The 7,500-nt window shown below is 42.0% G+C and overlaps 2 protein-coding genes across 2 annotated transcripts in view; both read left to right on the forward strand.

Annotated features, from left to right (window-relative positions):
• Window positions 1-7,500, forward strand: part of LOC137425102 (protein sidekick-2-like) — a 547,704-nt gene that overhangs the window by 334,486 nt on the left and 205,718 nt on the right. The gene's annotated exons all lie outside the window — the stretch shown is intronic.
• RPL38 (ribosomal protein L38) overlaps window positions 1-7,500 on the forward strand; it is a 275,214-nt gene that overhangs the window by 26,372 nt on the left and 241,342 nt on the right. The gene's annotated exons all lie outside the window — the stretch shown is intronic.

The following is a 7,500-nucleotide window of genomic DNA, read 5'->3' on the forward strand; positions in this document are numbered from 1 at the left end:
ACACACAATCTTGAGAAAAGGACATGGGAAGGGGTCTTTTAAACGGTTGCTTTGCGGTTCCGAGCACGATATATTTTGTTTTGTTTGTGAACCTTACATAACAGGCGTGATGGTAACCATGCAAAGGCGATGGGTCAACCAGGGCAGTCCAGAGCTGATAATGCTCCACTGAGATGCGTTTTTCGTCACCATTGAGGTTTATTCGAATGCATTTGCACAATTACAAACCTGCGAACCCTTCTCGGAGAAAATGACGATTTTGGAGCAAGCATTTAGACAAGGATATACTAAACCAACAGCGCAAGGCATCACCATATTTGTCTTAATGCAGAGTCTCACACAGTTACTCTTCCCTCGGTATGAGACAGCATGAATATTTTTCCAAGTACAGTGCTGCTAAATGAAAGGTTTTTGAAAATGCCAAAAAGACGACTTGTGTTCTTCAGTGTTGGAGTATATAATTCAATTTAAACCAGAGTCTAGAAAGCATGTGAAACTGCAAAGCGCATCTGCGTCCCTTTGTATTCAGTCGTCTTCTTCTTCTTCCCTAGGCTCAAAATATTGAAAACAGTTAATAAAGAATACAAAATGAAAATTGATGATTTTATGCAGGTTTAGATCAAAAAAAAAATTATCTTCTTGCTTTTGATTCGTGGACCATTTCTGTGACCCAATATGCAAATTCTTAAAATTTCAAGGTCAATTGGACAAAAATTGACGATGTTATGCAACCTTGACCTTTTGATCTAAAAAAGCAATCGACTTGTTGCTTTTGATTGGTGAATCAACTCAGTGACCCAATATGCAAATTCTTTAAAAATCAGGTCAATCCAATGAAAATTTATGATTTTAGGTGATGCTGACCTTTTGACCTTTTGACTAAATTATTCATTTGCCTTCTCCATATTCTCATAATAAAGCTTTGTTGAAAATGTGATGACAAAACTCAAATGATAAATTTAAATTTCAGGTCAATTGGTTGAAAATAGATGATCTTAGGTGATGCTGGCCTTTAACCTTTTGACCCTTTGACAAAAAATTTAATTTGTCAGCTCTATATCTTACTATAATTCACCAAATGTCTGTCCGTCTGTCCGTCCGTTCCCAGGTACCGTAAAAACGGCTGAACCGATCGCAACGATATTTTGGGTGGGTATTCCTGGGACCCCCTGGAGTAAAATAGGCCATATTGTTTTTCCAATTTCAGCTTTGGCCTCCAGCATTTTCAGGTTTGGACTCCCGCCTAACGTTATTTTCCCACACCTCTGGATACGCTTCTTTTTCTTTTGACCTTACTGGTTGTGACGTGAAACGCAATCAGTGGATAACTCATGACACCCAGGAACATATCCTGCTTGCCGACTCCGATCACATCACTTCGGGGTACACTTGACGTTTTACCTCTGGGTACACTTGACATTTTACCTCTGGGTACACTTGACGTTTTACCTCTGGGTACACCTGACGTTTTACCTCTGGGTACACTTGACATTTTACCTCTGGGTACACTTGACGTTTTACCTCTGGGTACACTTGACATTTTACCTCTGGGTACACTTGACGTTTTACCTCTGTGTACACTGACACTATATCGTAAGCATTATTCATATCCACGAAACGCCTTCACATTAGCGTAATTATAATTCACGGACTGGCGTGTGTATGTTTGTGTGTATTTGTTTGTATGTTTGTGTATGTGTGTATGTGTGTACATGTGTACGTGTGTTTGTGTGTATGTGTACGTGTGTACGTATGTTTGTGTGTGTGTATGTGTGTACATGTGTGTGTATGTGTGTTTGTGCGTGTGTTTGTGTGCATGTGTGTTTGTGTGTATGTGTGTTTGTTTGTATGTGTTTGTGTGTATATGTGTATGTGTGTATGTGTGTGTGTGTGTGTGTGTGTGTGTGTGTGTGTGTGTGTGTGTGTGTGTGTGTGTGTGTGTGTGTGTGTGTGTGTGTGTGTGTGTGTCGTTAGTGTTTGTGTGTGTATATGTGTTTGTCACGCTAATCCTGCAGCTCTGGGTTGATGACATCCAGACTTGCAACCGTAGGTGTAGTTTGGCTTCTCTATTTGGGGGGGGGACTTAATCTTATTATAATAGAGTAAACGTATATGGTTATGTCGGTTTGTATGTATGACCAAAACGTCTTCTTCGTCTTCAAATATAATTAACACCCTCTTAATTTACGTTTAGACTGCTGAGACCTTTCAGAACTTTGACGACCCTTTAAGTCCCCCGAGATCCTTATGCCCACAAAGACCCAAAACACCCTTAAAGACCCAAAAGACCCCGAAGACCCAAAACACCCCAAAGACCCAAAACACCCTGAAGACCCAAAACATCCTGTCGACCCCAAAGACCCTTAAATACCCAGAGGAACAAAAAGACCCTTAAGACCCAAAAGCCCCTGAAGACACCGAAGACCCAAAAGACCCAAAAGACATCAAAATGATCAAACATGCCTATCCCTCTGAAACGACGTGTGGTGAGGCGTGCAGAGCGCGCTGAGTCACACTAGTTATCATAATGCTTTGTTGAAAATTTGATGACAATAGCTCAAATATGAGCTCAAATTATCACAAAAAGTTATGGCCCGGACAGACACACACACACACGCACACACACACACACACCCAGAGACACATAGTGATTACAATAACCCATCTCCTGCCGTGTAGGGACGGGCTAATAAAGTAAAGATTTTAAAGGTTGTAAAAAAACTTTTTTGAAAATTTACCACAATTGATGCAGCTCCTTTTACACCATCTTATTTACCCACATTACATTGTTCTTCATGCCTGTTGTTTGTATCCTTTATGACATCCCTAATAACTAAGTTTCCTGTTTGAAATTATTTTCAATTTTGTTTGACTGCCAGACAGGTAAATCACCTTACCCCTCTCTGCGCATACGTGCTCGGGACGAGATTTCTTACAATTTGCCAAATTCAGAGCCAAAGTACTGCTAAACTGCAGGTTCATGTTCCGATTCATTTTGAAATATAAATTTCAACATTCAAATTAAGCTTTTCCTCGATCATAAACTGAAGTTTGAAGACAGACAGTTGGACAAATTGAACCAATTAGTCTAGTAGGAAGACTAGGTCCCCCTGCACCCCCCGGAGATATACTTCTAATCAGTGTTTCTAGATTGGAAACAATGTGTAGAAAATGACTAGCTATGGCCCCAAGCTGAAAAAATGTCCCACATACCATTTTAATGCAAATTACTGCTGCCATTATCAAAAAAAGACTAGGTCCCCCTGCACCCCCCCGGAGATATACTTCTAATCAGTGTTTCTAGATTGGAAAAAATGTGTAGAAAATGACTAGCTATGGCCCCAAGCTGAAACAATGTCCCACATACCATTTTAATGCAAATTACTGCTGCCATTATCAAAAAAACGATTTTTGACATATCTCAGCCAATATTGCAGATAATTGAAAAATGAAGGTGTCTAGACCCATGTTTTGAAGGGCATAGATCATGATAGAACTATTCATAACATGATTACATGTGTCTATGGTATACTAGTATGCTAATTAGTGCTTTATTTACAAAATAATCACAGTTTTACGAAATAATAGACTCATATTAAGGTCCGTCTACACAGACGTTAACACAAAGTTTTATTTTTCTAAATACCCTGTGAAATTCACCGAATGCCCTGTGAAACCTGGGATTCTTCTCCAGCTTTTTTAAGGGCCCGACTTTTCCCTTCCCTTTGAAGGCACTGGTGCAGTCTTCTCCGCTGAACACATAGTACCCCAGGAGAGTGGCACAGTAGTCCTCTCCCAGGGATTCTGCCAGCTCAGAGACGTTGACAAGTTGGCGATGCTTCCCTGACCCTGTATCCAGGTACACCGTCAGCTTGATGTTGTGGGCATGGTGGAGCAGGATCAGGAGGATGTCTGTGTCCGGTGTTCTGACTACAGCGTTCTTGTATCCGATGGTAGCAGCATGATGGAGGTACAGAACCACCCTGGTATCAGTCTCTTCCTGGTTGCTGTAGATCGTGGGGAGTTCACGTACCTCGACCTGAAACACAAAAAGGCACCGCATTTCAATCACCAGTCACTGCCAGTTTCAGTATATCTCCGGGGGGTGCAGGGGGACCTAGTCTTTTTTTGATAATGGCAGCAGTAATTTGCATAAAAATGGTATGTGGGACATTTTTTCAGCTTGGGGCCATAGCTAGTCATTTTCTACACATTTTTTCCAATCTAGAAACACTGATTAGAAGTATATCTCCGGGGGGTGCAGGGGGACCTAGTCTTTTTTTGATAATGGCAGCAGTAATTTGCATAAAAATGGTATGTGGGACATTTTGTCAGCTTGGGGCCATAGCTAGTCATTTTCTACACATTTTTTCCAATCTAGAAACACTGATTAGAAGTATATCTCCGGGGGTGCAGGGGGACCTAGTCTTTTTTTGATAATGGCAGCAGTAATTTGCATAAAAATGGTATGTGGGACATTATTTCAGCTTGGGGCCATAGCTAGTCATTTTCTACACATTTTTTCCAATCTAGAAACACTGATTAGAAGTATATCTCCGGGGGGTGCAGGGGGACCTAGTCTTCCTACTAGACTAAATAGCTTAACCCGGTTTTTCTCTTCACACGTGTGGTGCAAAAATGCCTAAAAAAAAACGATCATTGGCATCGTTAGTCAAGTACACAGGATATCAACAGAAAGTGACATTTGCAAACCTCTGTGAGCAAACTCATTCAACCTACACTCCACGAAAGACTTACTTTAACACTTTTTGTAACTTTAATTTGATCAACATTCATTTTATTAACGACCTTTTTCCATTATTACAATACCACATGACTGATTCATGGTCAATACATTTATCAACTGTAATTGATCAATTTGCCAAAAATATTCCACAGCTAATCACAAGGTTAAGAAATTGGTAAAACTCATATTTGGCATTACATCTGTATTATATGCACACAAGCAAAAGTATCCATCCCCAGTGATGGGAAAAGCAAGCAAAATAAAGAACCTGTCCCTGGGAAAATGTTTAAGTTAGTCTATCAATTAAAATTATTTAATGGACTGTAAAAACGTTAATTGTTTTGCAATCTTGGTTTCACTCAGAGCCGAAGCTCCGAGCTACTTATACCGCCCACTGTGAATTGGTGGTGCGACATCGGGCGGTAGAGGTTGAATTTATCTCCAAAGAGGGCAATATATCCTGCTTGCAAAATATATTTTAGAATCAACATTATTCATGCCTGTTCTCCTGTCATTTCAAACGTGAATGTTGAGCTTTTCAAATGCAGCAAGGGAAACAGATGAACGTATGGACAGACACCATGGTTCACAATACAGTATATAATAGATGACTTCCCTTCCAATGAAATTTAGCACAGAAAGAGACCATTCAGCCCATTAAGCCTGCACAACGGCTGCCAACATATGACAGTCTCTTTTTTTGTATACAGATTCAATGCTAATGGAAAAACTAGAACACTGAATGGAACAGGATGCAACAGGAAGAAAGGAACAATAGAGAGGGGGGAGACACCAACAGCACAGTTGAAGGATAAAATAGAGGGAGACTTGGACAAGCAATGGGTGTGGGGAGGAATGGGGTAGATAGGATGGATATGTAGATGGACACTTCTCCCATCTCCCCTCCTCCTCCCCCCTCTTCCCTCTCATCTCTCTCCCTTCCCTCCCCCTCTTCAACGCTCTCTCTATCTGTCCGTGCTATGTCCTTTTAAATGTTGAGTGTCAAGCAAGGAAGCAGCACTCGCTATTGTCGCGTCACCAGCGATTAAGACCGCTGGATGACGAATGGCTGAACGGTTTTACTCCCGAGGCAAACTCTCGAATTTTGGCGGTTATGACAGTAGGATGGAGGCTACGAAACGTTTACCTGAACATAACAAAAGCAACCCGGGTTTATTCCCAAAGCCACGACAAATAAACACGACAATAAATTAGACAAATATTAATTTAATGAAAATAAACCAAGGAATGAAAATGAGTGCTGAGGTAAAACTAAAATTATATTTTGAGGTACCTCCACACAGTTACGAATACACCACAGGGGAAAGATAACAACAACAAAAAAATCCTTTTTATTGTGCACTTAACTCAAACAACAAGATCATTTGGTGAGGTCGGCAGTGGTGGCCAAGTCCAACGCTTCCCGTACTTGAGCGCCCAATATGGTGCCGGCCGATGACGCGAGCGCACTGAGCCGTGAAGAAAGCAGCCAAGATGGCCCTCTCAGTGTTCTCCACCACTGTTCAGGAGGGACAGCATGACCTCCAGGTCCCTTTGCCAACAATAATCAAAGCTCCTTCATGATCGTCACAGAAAAACGCTCTCCTCAAAAGCACACAAAAATGGCCAAGTTTCTTCACCAGAACCAAGTGAGATGTGCTCTTCTTCATCTCTAAAGGCTTCGAGATGACCTTCCCCCGACCAATAGTGAAGCTCCTTCCAACTCACCCCATGCTCCTCTCGGCCAATCATGACCTTCAGGGGCGTGGCCTGCCGGCTCTTTCTCCACCTTCCCATCACACCACTCCGGGGGCGTGGCCTTTTTCCTTATTAGGTCCTTTGGGCGGGGCTTAGTCCAATCGGCTCTGCTTGGATTCTGTTGGCGGTTGTTGTTGTTTAATGGAAGTTTTCATGGCTGGCCTTGTCAGCAAAACGTAAAGGGAAAATTACAGAGGGGCATCACATACTGGGGAAAACTAACCTTATTCCCTACCAATAATTAGCACAACAACACCCCTGTGTGGTGTACACATAAACAATCTTAAGCTACAGTTTCCCTGCTTAAGTACATCGAGATTTCTCCTATGCATCCACAGTCCATGCTACAATTATACAATCCTACCTTTCCTACAGGAACATTTTATCTACCCCCCACAAACATAATACTATTTTAAAAGTATTTGATATAACTGCTGTAATGACTTTGCTGGGGAAATGGGAGAAAGCGGATTGCAGATATTATGGTTTGCATTATATAAAAGACGAGCAAAAGTACGCCACACTTTGCTGATGGATTCACTTAAAAGACAACATGTTATACTTCACAAACCCCTCCCTCCTTAACATGTAACCTTTACCTCAGAGAGTTCCAGAGTGGTTACACAGGCTGGCAGCCACAGTTAGAGTCGCATGATTCAATGGAAGCCCATGTTATAATGTCTTTAAAAATGGTACATGCTGTTTGAAAGCAACGGGTGGTATTGCTATCCTGTTTGAACGTGCTGTTTTAATGTACCTTACTTTGTTCAATCCTGTACTAATACCCGGCAGACAGGACCATTCCCCCTCTTCCCCCTCATATCCCCCTACCAAACGCAAGTCCAGAACATCCCCTTCCCTCCCCACTTTCCTCCTTCCCTCCTTCCCTCTCACCTCCTCGCCCCCTCCCTCTTCACACCCCTCTCTCCCCTCTCTCTTTGCTCCCTTCCCCTTGCCATCCACCCTCTCACCTCCTGCTCCAACATCCCTCTTCA

This window comes from Myxine glutinosa, chromosome 1 (genome assembly GCF_964187855.1).
Source record: "Myxine glutinosa chromosome 1, kmMyxGlut1.1, whole genome shotgun sequence".
NCBI lineage: Eukaryota > Metazoa > Chordata > Myxini > Myxiniformes > Myxinidae > Myxine > Myxine glutinosa.